This window comes from Rhinolophus hipposideros, assembly GCF_964194185.1.
Source record: "Rhinolophus hipposideros genome assembly, chromosome: 14".
NCBI lineage: Eukaryota > Metazoa > Chordata > Mammalia > Chiroptera > Rhinolophidae > Rhinolophus > Rhinolophus hipposideros.
Window position 1 is genome coordinate 34,245,360 of NC_138060.1, and position 16,925 is coordinate 34,262,284.

General features: G+C 48.5%; 1 long non-coding RNA gene across 1 annotated transcript; it reads left to right on the forward strand.

Annotated features, from left to right (window-relative positions):
• The first annotated feature begins 7,717 nt into the window (after positions 1-7,717).
• On the forward strand, positions 7,718-15,947 carry LOC308507749. Its single transcript, XR_013994923.1, has 4 exons — positions 7,718-8,175; positions 12,081-12,738; positions 13,764-13,854; positions 14,301-15,947. It is a non-coding gene; the product is annotated as an uncharacterized lncRNA (long non-coding RNA).
• The last annotated feature ends 978 nt before the right edge of the window (positions 15,948-16,925 follow it).

The window sequence follows — 16,925 nt, forward strand, 5'->3', positions numbered from 1 at the left end:
CAGTTTTAAGCGGGAAATTTATATCATTACAGGCCTATCTCAAGAAACAAGAGAAATCCCAAATAAATAACCTCATGTTATACACCTTAAAGAACTAGAAAAAGAACAAGTGAAACCCAAGGTCAGCAGAAGAAAGGAAATTACAAAAATCAGAGCAGAACTAAATGAAATAGAGAACAAAAAGACAATAGAAAAAATTAATGTGAGAAAGAGCTGGTTCTTTGAAAAGATTAACAAAATCGACAAACCCTTGGCTAGATTCACTAAGATAAAAAGAGAGAAGACACTAATTAACAAAATCAGAAATGAAAAGGGGGAAGTTATCACGGATACCACAGAAATACAAAGGATCATCCAAGAATACTATAAAGGACTATATGCCACCAAATTCAATAACCTAGAAGAAATGGACAAGCTCTTGGAAACATATAGCCTTCCTAGGCTGAATCACACAGAATTGGAAAACCTAAATAGACCTATTAACAGGAAGGAAATTGAATCAGTCATCAATAACCTTCTCAAAAGCAAAAGTCCAGGGCCATATGGCTTCACTAGTGAATTCTCCCAAACCTTCAAAGAGGATCTAATACTTGTCCTAGTCAAACTCTTCCAGAAAATTGAAGAGACAAAACTCCCTAACTCATTTTATGAGGCCAACATTATCCTGATACCAAAACCTGATAAGGATAACACACACAAAAAAAACTACAGACCAATGTCTCTGATGAATACAGATGCAAAAATCCTAAACAAAATTCTAGCAAATCAAATGCAACAATGCATTAAAAAGATTATTCATCGTGACAAGTGGGATTCATCCCAGGGGCACAAGAATGGTTCCTCATATGCAAACCCATCAATGTGATACATCACATAAACAAAATACAGGACAAAAATCATGATTATATCAATTGATGGATAAAAAGCATTTGACAACATCCATTTATGATTAAAATACTGAATAAAATATGTATAGAAGGAAAATTCCTTAACATAATTGTGGGGACAGAGCCAGGAGTGCAGTTTCCAGGCTCTCGGCCTCACGTGGAAAGGTGCTCACTCGGATAGTAAATGGCCATCAACTGTGATTGAATGGCCATCAGCTGTGGCTAGTTGGCCATCAGCTGTAACCAGTGAGCCATTGTCCACTAATATAACTGCTGTGGCTACGCTAGCGAAAATGGGGGCTAGCAAGAAGATGGTGGCTGAGCTAGCAAGCAGCGGAGTATGGATTGCGGATTGCAGAGAGGAGGATTGCAGCTAGCTAGAGTTGGTCAGTTGGCAGAAGAGCGGACAGCAGGTCGCACGTCGTGTGAATCCAGCCTCCAGTGAGACTATAGTGGTGTGACTCCTCTACCTATGGCTCTGGGGGTGTTCCTTTTTGGCCTAGCCACATCCTGCGTTCTTATGTGGGGAGAAGAAGCAGAGACCCGCATAACACCCTGCTTGACAATAATAAAGGCCATATGACAAATCCTCAGCTAATATCATAATTAATGGTGAAAAACTGGAGCTTTTTGTTCTACGTTCAGGAACACAACAGGGCTGTCCCCTATCACCTCTGCTTTTCAACATAGTGTTGGAAGTCCTCACCAGAGCAGTCAGGCAAGAGAAAGAAATAAAAGGCATCCAAATTGGGAATGAAGAAGTTAAATTGTCACTCTTTGCAGATGACATAATGCTATATATAGAAAACCCTAAAGACTCCACCAAAAAGCTGTTAGAAACAATAAACAAATACAGTAAAGTTGCCGGCTACAAAATCAACATACAAAAGTCCATTGCATTCCTATACACTAGCAATGAAATCTAAGAAAAAGAAATAATAAAAAATAAACAATTTCTTTGGCAATTGCAACAAAAAGAATAAAATACCCACAAATAAATTTAACCAAGCATGTGAAAGACCTATATGCTGAAAACTATAAGACATTTTTAAAACAAACTGAAGAAGACACAAAGAAATGGAAAGACATTCTGTGCTCATGGATTGGAAGAATCAACATAGTTAAAATGGCCATGTTACCTAAAGCAATATACAGATATACTGCAATCCCCATCAAAATCCCAAGGGCATTTTTAAAAGAACTAGAACAAAAAATCATCAGATTTGTTTGGAACCACAAAAGACCCCAAATAGCCAAAGCAATCTTAAGAAAAAGAACAATGCTAGAGGTATCACACTCCCTGACTTTAGCTTGTACTGCAGGGCTACAATAATCAAAACAGCATCATATTGGCAGAAAAACACACACACAGACCAATGGAATAGAATTGAGAACCCAGAAGTAAACCTACCTAAATATGGACAGATAATTTTTGACAAAGAAGCAAAAAACATACAATGGAGAAAAGACAGCCTCTTCAATAAATGGTGCTGGGAGAATTGGAAAGCCACGTGCAAAAGAATGAAACTGGACTGCTATCTGTCACCATGTACCAAAATTAATTCAAAATGGACCAAAGACTTAAGCATAAGACCTGACACAATAAACTGCATAAAAGAAAACATAGTTACTAAACTTATGGACCTTGGGTTCAAAGAGCATTTTATGAATTTGACTCCAAAGGCAATGGAAGTAAAAGCTAAAATAAATGAATGGGACTATATGAAACTACAAAGCTTCTGCACAGCAAAAGAAACCATCGACAAAATAAAGAGGCAACCAACTGAATGGGAGAAGGTTTTTGCAAACAGTGCCTCCAATAAGTTGCTAATGTCCAAAACATACAAGGAACTCATACAACTCAACAACAAAAAACAACCCAATTGAAAAATGGGCAGAGGACCTGAAGAGATATTTCTCCAAAGAGGACATACAAATGGCAAATAGACGTATGAAAAAATGCTCAACATCACTAATCATCAGAGAAATGCAAATAAAAACCACAATGAGATATCACCTCACCCCAGTCAGAATGGCTATCATCAACAAGACAAATAGTAACAAGTGTTGGAGAGGCTGTGGAGAAAAAGGAACCCTCATACACTGTTGGTGGGAATGCAGACTGGTGCAGCCATTATGGAAGGCAGTGTGGAGGTTCCTCAAAAAATTACGAATAGAATTACCATATGACCCAGCAAACGCTCTCCTGGGTGTCTACCCAAAAAATCTGAAAACATTTATCCATAAAGACACGTGTGCTCCAATGTTCATTGCAGCTTTGTTTACGGTGGCCAAGACATGGAAACAACCAAAATGTCCTTCGATAGATGAATGGATAAAGAAGTTGTGGTACATATACACAATGGAATACTATTCGGCGGTAAAAAAAGATGAAATAGTAGCATTTGTTACAACATGGATGGATCTCATGATTATAATGCTAAGTGAAATAAGTCAGACAGAAAAAGTAGAGAACCATGTGATTTCACTGATATTTCGTATGTAAAACTGAAAACAACAAAAGAACAAGACAAACAAATGAAGGAACAAAAACTCGTAGACACAGACAATAGCTTAGGGGTTACCAGATGGTAAAGGGGCTCTAGAAGAGGGTAAACGGGGTCTAATATATGGTGAAAGAGAACGGACTCTTGGTGGTGAACACACAATGTGAGATATAGATAATGTATTACAGAATTGTACACCTGAAATCTATGTAACTTTACTAACAATTGTCACCCTAATAAACTTTAATTTTTTAAAAAAACTGTGTACATTTTTCTGCTAACCCTGGTATTTGACCCCCTTTACCCTCTTCTACCATCCTCCCTCTCCCCTCACCCTCTGGTAACCACTAAACTGTTGTGTCTAAGTCAAAATATGGATTTTAATATAATAAAAAGCCCACGCAACCGTATTTAGTCATCCCTATTCATTGGTGTAAGTCATTGTTTAATATTGACCAACCAAATGAGAACATTGGTATTTGGCAGCCTGATATTCCGGACTCATAGCACGAATTTTCATGCCAGATTTGTGTCACTTAGCGTCAGTTATTTCAACATTTTAATGAAGTAAAAATGTTCTTTCATACTGCTGGGTGCCTCAAGATTGCCAAGAAGTAGGCCGCTCGGCTAGAAAGTTCAGGAATGTGCTGGGATCCACTTACCCACCTCCCACCTTCTCGGGCTACGAAGCTTCTCCAGGAGCACAGTCTGCCTTCAGCTCTTATTCCTGCTGAAGGCCAAGGAACAGTCTCAGGGTGTGGCACTCCAGCCACTCAGGGGTTTTAGCCCCTGTGGGCTTTTAATATGAGTCATACAAGCAAATCTTGTGCATTGCCTCTGAAACTGTAACTTCCTGTGCAGCATAGCTTAATGGTTCTTCAAGACCTGGGACCCCTTTCTCCCAGGATGCTCTGTCCATGGCAAATGCATGCAGTTACCTGTGGCAGGTTGTTCACTCCCATGCTTCCTTTGATCTAACCATTAACCATGCTATTTCTCCCCTGAGGTTCAAATGCATTGTGGTCCATCATTCCTGTGGGGAATGTTTGGCCAGTTGTGGTGGCCTGGTACCTAACACCACCCAGTGGATGAAACGTCACCCCTGTGGGTAGCCCTGGTAAGGGTGACCTCAGGCCTGGGAGGGGTGCCCACTCCCAGACCAGGACCTTCCCGTATCACTCTGACACAGCGGAGGTGGGTACCAGAGTGGTCAATGGGATGTCTTCTCCTGGGACCTCGATTCCCCAATAGTCACATGAGGGCTGAGCAAACATCTGGACTTCAGCCCACTCCAGCTGCAGCTCCGGGAGTGCCTCAGATTCAGCCTGGCTCTCCAGGCCCCAACCTCCCAGGGCTCCCAGGTGCCTTGCAGCCGGAGCCTGTAGTGGGGCTGGGGCCACAGTATTTGGGCACCTCTGATAGTGAAGAATGTGGGCTACGATGCTTAGGGACTTGCTTGTGAAGCAGCCTAACTCCTCCCTGCCTGGAAATTTAAAAAACAATAATAATAATTAATTAATGTCTTATTCAGATTAAGTAGTACATAAGCCTGATAGCAAATTCAAAACGTGTAATAAAACACAGTAAGAATGAAGTCTCTATGCCACTCCTGTCCCCCACTCCATGCTGCCAGCAACTTTGTTTCCTTCCAAAGGGAACCTACACAGCCATTATTGTGGCTACTTTTATTAGGCTGGTACAAAAGTAATTGTGGCTTTTGCAATTATGTTTAACTTTTTAAAACACAATTACTTTTGCACCAACCTAATAGCATCACAAATGGAATTCACCTGCGTACACACTGTTCCCACTGACAATATATCTTAGAATCTCAGTGTTTCTGATGGGAGGAAGCAGTTGGGTGTTTCGTTGGAAGGAACAAGGACGCCCTTGGGATTTGTTTCAAGGTGGAAGGCTGGCCTCCAGGGGCCTGCAGGACAAGGGCTGGTGTGGCCTGTGAGCTGCCTGTGGATCTTCTAGAACCACTGCTTGCTTTTTGTTGGGATACACCGTTTCAAAGGCCACTGAGCTACCTCATTCAATGACATCTTCTGTATAAGAGTGCACGCGTATGTGCATGAACATGTGTGTGATGCTGGCTGCACACGTATTTCTGACCCCAACTGTGCAGGGTGTGATAGGGTGGGGAATTTTCAGGCCTCCTTTGTCTTCTAGCACAGAGCACAGGGCCTGGCAGACAGACAGTCAGAGCTCACGAAGCATCTGATCATCTCTTCCTGGTCCCCAGCGTGAATCCTACACGTGAGCCATTCGAGGCAATTTTTCCCCAGCTTCCCAGCCTTTGCTCAGCAAACAAGTTTCTTGTTTTTTGTTGTAGCTTGTTTCTCCTCCCTGGAAAATGCTCCCAAGTTCATCCTCACTTGTTGAAGTTGCCCCTCCTCTCTAAGGTTTCCCTGACCAGCTCAACCAGCCAAAGGCCACTGAAGGCATTCCTTCGTCTCACACAGGCCTGCCAAACAGTGACCCCACCCTTACCCCAATCCCAACGCTAACATCGACACCAGTGACACAGCGTTAGACGTGTGGACCAGGGCCGCACCCATGCCTGATGGCTGCCAGGGCAGCTGGAATCAGAGGGCGAGCACAAGCCTGTGGTCTCATCCGTGGATCTGTCTTCTTCCCAAGGTGAGCCACTGGGAAACCGCAGCAGGTAATTTCTTTTTTCTTGCTGTCTCCTGGCTAATCTTCTCTCTAAACGCCTGAGGAAGAGGGAGCTGGAGACAGACATAAGATTGGCCCACAAGTCCCCACCACGCATGTGGGCTCTTTCTCCTCCCTGTCACGCACAGGTGCTGGCTCGACCCAGTCAGCTCTGAGCAGCGGAGAGAAATCATGGTTGTCTGGAGCTGCCCTCTTGGCATTCCCTCATTTAATCATCACTTGTGCAACAAATATTAATTGAGCTCCTGCCCCGGACTGCTGGGCACTGGGAATAGAGCTGTGGACAACACGATGTCTAGGTCCGGGGAACTGATATGCTAGGGAGGGACATCAACAATAAACAAACAGCAATAAACAGATAGCTAATGTGTCAGCAATGCTGTGAAGCAAATAGAGGAGCCTAGAATGTGCAGTGGGGTGGACACGGGCAATTTGTCAGGGTGGCCAGGGAAGGCCTCTCCAATGTGGGTCCCTGAGCAGGGACCGAAGGAAGTGAGGAAGACTGTGTGGGAGCAGAGCCTGGGGGCAGAGGGAGCAGCTGTGCTATGCTGAGAGCCTTTGGGGGAGCGCAAGGACCAATGTGCTTGGAAGGGGTGAGCAAGGGGACAGTGGTAAGAGATGAGGTCCAAGGTAAGGGTGCTGAGGGTGGGGTGGAGCGGGTGGCAGATTGTACAGGCCAGAAAGGACTTTGGATTTTACTCCGTATGAGCTGGGAAGGGTCCTATGAACTCTGGAACATTCTAGAAGAGTGACATCATACTTACATTTTTAAGTGATTGTTCTGCAGCTGTGTAGAGAACAGATTGTAGAGGAGTGAAGGCAGAATCTGGGAGACCAGTGAGGAGACCACGGCAATGACCCAGGTAGGAGAAGATGGTGCTTGGGTCAGGGTGGAACCCAGGGAGGTGATGGTAGGTGGTCTGATTCTGGGTAGATACTGAAAGAAGAGCCGGCAGGAGGTATTAATGGATGAGGTAGGGGTGTGAGAGGAAGAGAAGCACCCAGTAGAACCCCAAGATTTTTGACTTGAGCACCTCCCTGGAAGGCGGAGACGGGAAAGGCTGTGGGAGTAGCAGGTACTGAGGTGTCAAAGACAGACCCTAGGTTAACACCCATAACTTGGTGGTGGTTAGAGACATAGGCTTGAGGAAAACCCTAGGTCTTGCACCCATCTGGGACCCACGGTGCAGTGCGGCTGCTGTGTGAGGCTCCAGATAGTGTCGGGTGCCCGCAGGGCTGCTCTTGTCACACTAGAGTGTCCTCGTCACTCTGGACGAGGCCTGTTCCAGTCTTTGCAGGAACGACATCCGTAGCAAGTAAACTTAGTTGTCATAGACCAAAATTCTCAAATTTGATACTGGAAGGTAGTTTTTAGACTCTGCAAATGGCTACTTTGGTCAGTGATCACTTTCGTTGTAAACAAAGAGCCCAGCCCCACAGCCTCAACTGCAAGAGGAGAGGAACTCTGACCTCCCTCCATTGTTGTGGGAAGTGTCTGCACTGTATCCTTTGAAACAATAGAGCCCGCTGAAATGTAAACAGTGCCCTTTCCCCTGGGATGTCCTGGCTGAGACCTCCCCTCTCCCTTTCCGCAAGGTCTCTGCAAGTTGAAAAGCTTCTGCAAGGAGAGGCTCCTCCCTTGAAGTCAGAGGTCAGGGCTGAGCCTAGAGCTCCTCCGTGCTCCCAGGCAGGAGTCTGGCTTTCAGTGAGGAAGTGGGAGGGCCTCTGTGGGTGTCTGCATCTGTAAGTTTGGGGAGCAGGCAGATCCTCAAGTGTCTGAGTCTCTGGATATGGTCGCTTAAGGCTTTGTTCTGGCCACTGAGCCGTGCTTCCCAAGAGGCTGACCACTGCATGGTGGGGTGCTTCCATCTCCTTTAAGAAGCCATGTCAGGGCTCTGGATGAGGAAGGAAGACGAGGACCCCGTAATCGGAAGGCAAGAAGGTGTCCTCCTGTGGCCAGTTCCGATCTGCAGACTCTGGACTCTGCAGGAATATCATGATGGTGGTGGCTACCAGTTATCAGGGGCTTACTGTGTGCCTGACTGTCCTAAGCACTTGGCATGGATTATACCCTCTAATTCTTCCAACTGCCAAATGAGGTAGGTGACGTTATTGCTGTCCACTTACAGCTGAGGAAATCTAGGCTTGGCTGGATTAGGCCCTGTGCCTGAGGTCTCACCATCTGGGAATGGTGGGGCCAGTGTGGAAGCCCATGTGGGCCAGTGGGAGAGACTTCATGGTGATTTCTGCCCTTGCCCAGAGCAGGGAATGCCAGCGCACAGTGAGTGGGGTCTCGGCCACCCTGGCACCACAGCACAGAGGGCTGGCAAACACATGCACTCAGCTCTGGGGGTTCAGTGATGAATGAGACAGTCCCTGCACTCAAGGGACCTCATGGGCCGGCCCAGCAAAGGCCCTGTGCTAACCTCACCACCTGACCAATGCCCCGGCCCAGTCATTGCTCTATAATGTTCCCTCTGTGGGAAAGTGTGAAGAAGCGACTTCTGCTGAGATGCTAACATTATCGGGCTGAGACACCTGCCTTTTGGGGCGTAGACCTTACAAAACTCTCCCTACCATGGTTAACTGTGAACTTGAATGGGGGCAAAGAGTAAGTGCTGTTGACCGTCGTGTTCACGGGCCTAGCAGGGGGCCTGGCACACTGTGTGAGTCTGCTGAGACTCAAGTGAACAAAGAACATGGATCACTGAGGGTGGGGAAGTGAAGGCTGCTGCACTCAGCATGGCAGCCCTGCCCCTGGGCCACCCAGGTGAGTGAGGCACAGGTGGGTCTGTCAGTGACACGCCTGGGTCTTGTCCTGTGCCCCGGGAGGGGACGGCACATTGGAAATATTCCTGGTGTTAGGGGCCACAGATAAACGTGCTTCTGAGCATCAGTCCGCCTGATGAGACTCTTGGAGGGGTGCATGGAAGGCTGGGAGGGGCCTTTGAAGATGGATGATGGACTTGAGGACTTCCCTGGGTGGTGTCCAGACTGACACTCCCCAACCAGAGACCTTGGAGAAGGGACGTCTGTCTGTAATGTCCACAGGCTCCTTGCAAAGAGCCAATCTCCTGTGAACAGGTGCTCAAGACTTTCTCAGGTGTGAGGTGACCAATTGGGCCAAGAGTGGCAGGGCAGCTCAGGGCAGGGGCTCCCCAGGACAGCCCAACCCACCTTCCTGCCCTCCGAAGGGGTCCGAGAGAACCTCAGGCCCTAGATGATATTGGGAGTAAGTCTCACTTTCATTCAGTGAATATTTAATGAGCACATACTTTGTACCAGGCACAAAGCAAACCAAACCTCTGTCCCATGGAGCTCACTTCCAACTGGCTCGATAAGCCCCGTTCTCCCAGACATGGGGAAGGCTCACCTTGAGAGAGCTGTGTCTCTCCTGCAGCCAGGAGGGTGGCTGAGTGGGACAGACAGGAGCTGGAGAGTCAGGCTGTCAAAGCACTGTGAGCAGCAACCAGGCCAGCTGAGCACAGACTTTCTTAGCCGCAGATTTTTGTTTTTAAAGAATCTGGGACCCCACGTAAACAGTGTTTTATTAAGCATAACTATTTGATGCATTCCTATTTGTGGTGTTTACTTATTAAGCCCATTGATGAGAACATACGGCAGTTTTGATCAATATAACCATTTGAAATCTAGGGTGAGGGAAATCAGTCTTATGTTGACCTCGGCATCCAAGACCTTCCCGTATATCAGGGTTTCTCATCTTTGGCACTAGCAACATTTGGGGCCAGGTACTTCTTTGTACCTGGAGGCCTGCCCTGTGTATTGGAGGATGTTTAGCAGCCTCCCTGGTCTCTACCTACTCAATGCAATTAGTAACATTCCACTCAGTAGAGAAAATTAGAAATGTCTCCAGACATTGTCCTTTGGGGGACAAAATCGCCCCAGTTGAGAACCACTACCATCTATTTTGATTGTGCAATATCAAGAAAATCCTATTTCACGTGGAGAAGTACTTGCAGTTGGCAAGACTAGGTTTCTGTTTCTGTGTTTTGTTTTTGTTTTTAATCAGCTCTCTTGCTGCTCCTAGGACTACCTTTAATTGCACAGAAGTTTCACTCTAAGGTCTGCACAAAAAGCAAGTTAATGCAGCGGCCCATGGTAATGGGTTGGTAGGTTTCAGTGTACTAAATTTGTATGCAACACATTTGTGTGGGTGTGTTGTTTTTAGTACAATTTTGAAGAACAGGAAAATCTTCATATTAAAAACATTCAAACCAAATGTTGGCAGGCCCCCTAAGCCCTGTGAGAGGCAGGTTCAGCGATGGTGGTTTCATGTTAGGAAGTGGCCGTAGCAAGGCCAGGAATTGATGGCAGTGCTGGCTGAGCAGCAGGGCAGGGTCGTCGTGCGTATCTGCTGCCCCAGACACCCCAAGCTTCATCAGACAAAGCCCGGAGGAGGCAGGGAGGGCACACAGAGGACAGAGGGCCTCTTGAGAGGATCCAGAATAAGAAAGAAGAAAAATAAGACTGACTCAGGGGGTGAACAGAAGGAAAAAAGGGGCCTCTTGTCTCATCCAATTCTAAGAAAGAACTCCATAATCTTTGTGACGCAGGGCCAGGAGGTTAAACCCAGAATAATCATAATGAAAACAGTCTGTTTGCACCATCTGATGCTTCTAGAAATTCCCAGGAGCAAGTCCAAGGTGGGGAATCCCAGTGGAAGTGCTGCTGGTTGGAACGGCGAGGGTGGTGGGATGAAACGATGGCGGAGAGCATCTTTCCCAGCTCCCAAGAGTGGGGGGTGCCGGGTACCCTGGAGATGATAGGGTGGGGGACCCACAGCTGCAGAAACAACAGCTGGCTTTAATGTTCCAGAAAAACTTAGTTCTTCACTGGAATCAATTTGTTCTCCTTTCTCTGAAATTGGGAGCCTATTCTGGGGTGTGCTCCTGGGAAATATGAGTCAAGTGCGGTGGGGCAGCTGGCTGCAGGCCAACGCTCACCACACCCGTGGGGATTCGTAACAGACACAGCAAAACATGGCAGAGGCCTGACCAGGGGACTGACAACTAGCCACCGGCTTTGCCCTGAGCTCCTGGGGCACTACTCGGAGGGGGAGCTGGGACACGCCCTGTTGAGCCTAGAGTTCAGGGACACTCCCCCCGCCCCCAGCACCTTTCTATCCTCCTTCACCACAATCACTTTGAGGGATCTCGTTTTTGTGATATCATTGACCACTTTCCACGTGTCAGATTTTGGTGCCAAGTGAGACCTTGCAATAATGTGGTCCAACTCTTCACTTCACAGACAGAGACTCTGAAACCCAATGGGGTGACTTTCCTAAGGTCACTGCCCAGGTGTCCCAACCATCAGCTCTGTGCTTTCTAAAACCACCACCTGCTCTCTGATGCAAGAAGGGGACTTCCAGAGCCTCTCCGTTTTACCATCAACGCTAGTGTCTCCTGAGAATGTGTGAGTGAGTGTGGCCATGTATGCACACGTGTGAGTGTGTGTGTCCTGGCATGACCACGAGAGCACATATGTGTGTCTTCATGTCTTTGTAAACTGCTGACTACTACATATCTGGACAGACACTATATGCGGTGTTGGGATCAGGGTATGGGCTGGGGGTTCGGGAATGCGTGTGAGGGGTGAGCAGCAGTCAGTCTTGTGTGGGACCAAGGAAAGTGCTTGGAGGTCTGTGACGGCAGTGGTGCTGTGTTGGGGTCAGGCCAGTCAGAGAAGACGTCCCAGGAAAGAAGGTCCATGAAGAAAGCTTGATATGTCAGCTGGCGACGAGGAGCCTAGGAAGACTCCCCTACAGAAAAAACAAGGGCTGGGAGGCTGGAAGAGAGGAATGATTGGGAAAGGTCAAATAGTCCACATTGACTGCAGGGGAGGGTTGATTTGGGGAGCCAGTAGTCAGTTGCCGGACATTTACTGAGCACCGCCTGTGTGCAGGTGCTGTGCTAGGTGCTGAGAGACAAAGGTAGAGGAGATGAGTTGAGACTTTATCAAGAGTTGGTTCTGTTCATTTTCCCAGGAGACTTGCAGAGGCCCTCCGCTGTGGGTTCTAAGAGGAATGAAGTGTGGTCCACACCCTGGGAACTCACTGACCTCGGAAGACTTCTCAGAGGCACACAAAACGTCATGCAGAGGACTGTGGGAGCTGCCTGGGAGGGCCCTGCCTCATTCTAAATCCCAGCCTAATCCTAACTCCCACATGCCCACCTCCAGCGTCCTGAAGACAGATCCTTGTGCATTCCCCACCCTGGGGAGTCTCTGAACTCCCAGAATATGAATGTGCATTCCCTGGTCCCATGGAAGTTTCTCAGAGGACACCAATTAAGAACTACCTGCCCCAGTGCAAGCCCAAGTCTTGGTCTGACAGGGGCGTTCAGAGCTCAGTCAATCAAGGATGCAGAGGAGGTCTTCAGACCTTGCCTGACACCTCATGCTGTCGGTCCCGCTGTGCCCTCTGGAAGCAGATAACCCCAGCTTAGCAACTTCTCTGCTTCATATTGAAGGCTGTCACTGGCTTACTTCACTGTCTCTCCCCCAGGATGACTGGAGAATGATGAGTCTCGCCTCACATTTGCAAAGCACCTTACAGCTTCCTGCAACCTCAAACCTCTTCCTGGGAGTTGGCAGTGCAGCTGTGGCTTCCATTGTACAGACGAGGCCACTGAGGCTTGGAGAGGGCAAGTGTGGTGCTTGAGGGTGGGCTCCCTCTGAGGTCTGTGCCCTCCCCACACCCAGGCGCTGCTTTGCAGCTTTCCTCACAGCCCCCGCCCCTTCCAGCAGGGCGACTTCCTTCTAATGGCAGCCCTCATGTGCTTTGCTCCTTTGCACTGGAGCGGTTTCCAAAACCAACTGTGAAATTTCCTGTAAGGCGCTCCAGGGTCCTCAGCTTCAAGGGCTTTCGCAGGTACCTGCCCAGGAAGCACTGAGCTAGCACTTCCCCAGTGACAGCGTGTGCTGACCCTGGCCTCAGGGCCCTTCCTCTCCTCATTAGGGAAGGATGCTGGGGAGGATAAAGGTGGTTCAGGGGAGAACCGAAGCCCTTCTGGGAACCATCCTAAGGGAAGTGGACACTCCTGTGTGGCCTTCCCAGCGCTGGGCCACGCCCACCGTTGCCTTCAACAGGGCTTTGGTGCTGGAAAGAATGCGTATTAGCTCCTGGGCCTTGCAGGAGGCAGAGGTCAGCACATTCCAGGGCCGGCCTTTCCGCCTCACAGCAGACGGAAGGCCTGGGCCTCCTCCTGGGCTCCATTGGGAGTCGTCAGTGGATAGGGTGTGGGGACCAGCAGCCACCTCTCCGCCAGCCAAAGCTCTTGGAGCTGCTCGGCCTCTGCTGAGTAGGAACTGACCTGGGAGCTCCTTCACCAAGGGGGCTGCGTGGTCCCAGACCACTGCCCACTCCCGGGGCCTGGACCCCCGCCATTGAGCTGGCCGGGGAAAGGGCCTGTTTCTCTGCTGGTGGCCGAGACACACAGCTCTTAGTCCTGCCCCCTCTCCGGACATCCCAAGACTGGCTTCCATGTCTCCCCTTGAGGCACACAGGCCTTCTCTGTCCCTCACAGCCTCTGCCCCACTCTCCTCGCGTCTTTCTTTCGCCAATTCCTGCTCATCCTTCAGCGCCAGCTCTCCCCTCACTTCCCGGGGATGCTTTTGTGGCCCTGGGCTGGCTGGTCCCTCTCTCACACACCCTGGCCTTTTCCTCCAGCGTGCTCCTCATGGTTATGGTTAGTGGCCTGAGGTTGGTCCATTGACCTCCCTTCTCCAGCCACAGGAAGGCTAGACAAGTGCCTGCTGCGGTAAGTTGAATGCTCTAGCAGGATTGGGGTTTCCAGAGGAAGTACAGTGAGGCCCTGCACGTACCTGGCGTGGGAGGAGGCATGCGTGATCCAGAGACGGTCATCTGGGACAGGGCAGGGCAGGGGGCTCGTTCTGAGAGGGCAGGCCAGGATGGGGTGCCGAGGGTGGTGGCCAAAAGCAAATTCCCTCAAGGCTTTGTGCAGCTTCACCAAGGGTCTCCCCGCCTCCCCTGGCCCCCTGCCCCTTACAGTAGAATTTCCTCCTTGTGGGGAGGCAGCAGTGGATTCAGGTAGCATTTGGCTCAGATCTCCCACCTTCTCTTCTTTCCTCATCTGTAAAGTGAGGGCAGTAAGGCCTAATTGATGCGGATATTGGGAGGTCAGCTGAAGGAATGTTTTTGAAAGGTGAATGGAATGTCATTTTGCTTTTTTCTTCTTCTCTGCAGAATTACAGGCCAGAAGTGAGGGTCAGGGGAAGGGAATCCTTTGGCCTATGGGAAGCAGTCATCACTGTTTGGGTAATTGCCCTCCAGCTGATGGTCAAGGATAGCAAACCCTCCTGCTCTGGAAGAAAGCAGCTCTGGAAGAAATCACGGCTCTGGGAAGAAAGCAGAAGCAGGTTCCTGTGACCTTGGCAGAGGTGGGGAGAGCTTTTCTTGCCCTTCCCAGCCTCATTGTTCAACAAGCATGTGCCAAGCTCCCACCAGGGACCAGGCACAGTGCAGCCACTGGGCAAACTTAGATGGAACGATACAGCTCTGACCTCAGTAGGCTGTTTTCAAGGCTCGGGGAGGCCTGATTCCTAAAGGGGAACGGACTTGGGAACGAGAGTGCGTTTTCTAGAGAGCCGACCCTAATGACCTCTTAGTGTTGGAGAACCAGGGCTGGGTCATCACCTCCACTCGCTCCTTGGAGATCTGGCCACCCCTGGTTTTCAGCCCTTCTCTGCATGTCTCCAGCCCAGACTCCTATAGCCACTGCCACCAATTCCTTCCCATATGGAGACTACTTGACAGCTTGTACACGTCCAAAGATGAGCTCTGGCATTTTCCCGAATTTTTTCCCCAATTTTGCTCCACCCTTCTCACAAATGATGGCAACTGCAGCCTTCCAGGCCTCTGGCCAAAATTGTGGTATCACCCCTTTCCTTCTCTCACAGCCCATACCCAATCTGTCGACTGGTCCTGTCAGCTCTGCCTTAAAATATATGCAGAAGCCAATCAATAGTGACAGAAAGCAGACCTGTGGATGCCTGGAGTGGGGGGTGAGGCAAAGACGACCAAGGGACACCAGGAAACTTCTGGAGGCACAGGAAATGATAATTATTTTGATTGTGGAGATGGCTTAATGGGTGTATATTTATGACAAAACTCATCAAATTGTACACTTGATGTGCAGTTTAATGTATAACAATTACACCTTAATACAGCTCTTTGTTGTTTATTAAAAAGAGAATGACAGATGTTTCCAATAACCAATGTGAGACCCTGGACAAGTACATTGCCCATTCTTAGCCTCAACTTCCCCATCTGTAAAATGGAGGTCTCTAAGGGACCTTCCAGCGGGGACCGTCTAACCTCTTGCCCACCACAGCCACCTCTCACATCTCCCTTAGAGGCAGCACTCATCCTGGGAGAAAAGGGCAGCAAAGCTGTATGACCCAGGTTTGTCTCAGCACTTTTCTAATCTCAGTTCAGTTCACCATCCTTCCCCACACAAGTGGCTCAGACGAAGTTAAAAGATTAGTTGGGGAGAGCTGGATGCTGGGAAATAGGTCCAACTTACATAGGAAAATGAAGAAGTGGGTAAATCTATGACTCCGCAATGGTCTGGACTCCTCTTCAGGCCCAGAAAATCTCCAGAGAGCTGTAGAGAAACACAGATATGTTAACCAACACTTGCATTTGTAGATGGGGAAACTAAGGCCCAAAGAGGTCACTTTTGAAGTACGTTGAACTAGAAACTGGCAGAATTGATACCGAAATGCTGGGTGCTGTTAACTAGACTTATTTTTGTGACCACTTTCAATATTTACAAATATCGAATCATCATATTGTATACCTGAAACTAATGTTCTGTGTCAATTATATCTTAATAAAAAGAAAAAAGGAGAAATGTAGGTTGCTGGACTCCTAATCCAGTGCTCATTTACAACCTCCACTCCTGAGGGTCAGAAGACATGAAACTCATCCCTGGGTCTCTGGACTTTTCTAACTTGGTTCCCCCTGTGACCACGGGCTCCGTCTCTGGGACCTCAGAGAGCACTGCATCCATTCATGAGTGCCCCCTTCCCCAGGGTGGAAGGCTGTACAGTGTCACGTGCCCTGGTGTGCTTCTGTTCTAAAGGGTTCAGAGAATGACCTGGCCTTGCCTTATCAGATTCAGCTGCTGGTGAATTTTAGTGTCAGGACCACCCTGTGCAAGCCACTGTCTGGATTACTTCAAAAACCTCTTAACTGGTGTCTCTGCTTCCTCTCTTGTTTCTTTTTCCATCAGTGCACAACACATCAGCTAGAGTAATCCCATCAGAATGTGAGTCAGATCGTGCCCCACCCTGCCTCTGCTCAGAGCCCTCCAGTGGTCCCATTTGTGGGAGAAAAGCCCACGTCCTGGCAGTGGTCTGTGAGCCCAATGCCAGCCAGTCCCTGCTCTGTTCTGATTTTATCTCCTGCAATCTCCTTTTCACCCCGCCCCAGCCACATGGCCCCCTTGCTGTTCCTACAGTACCCAAGACAATCTCCTGCCCCAGGACTTTTGCACTTGTTCTCTCTGTCTGGAATACTTTTCTCCAGACGTCCACTGGTTTGATTTCTTCATTCTGTGAGTGTTCGTTTATCAACTTCTCCATAACGCCTTCCCTGACCATCCTAGTTAATATTGCAGCCTGCCTTCTCTTCAAGCCCAACATTCCTGATTGCCCCTGTCCTGCACCATTTCTTTATTCTACAGCACTTGCCACTTTCTAGGGTATAATATTACTTATTTATTATACATATTGTTTGTTTCCCTCTGGAAGACTAGAAGCTCCATAAGGCCAGGGATCAGGGCCTGTTTTGTAAAGTGAAGAATCC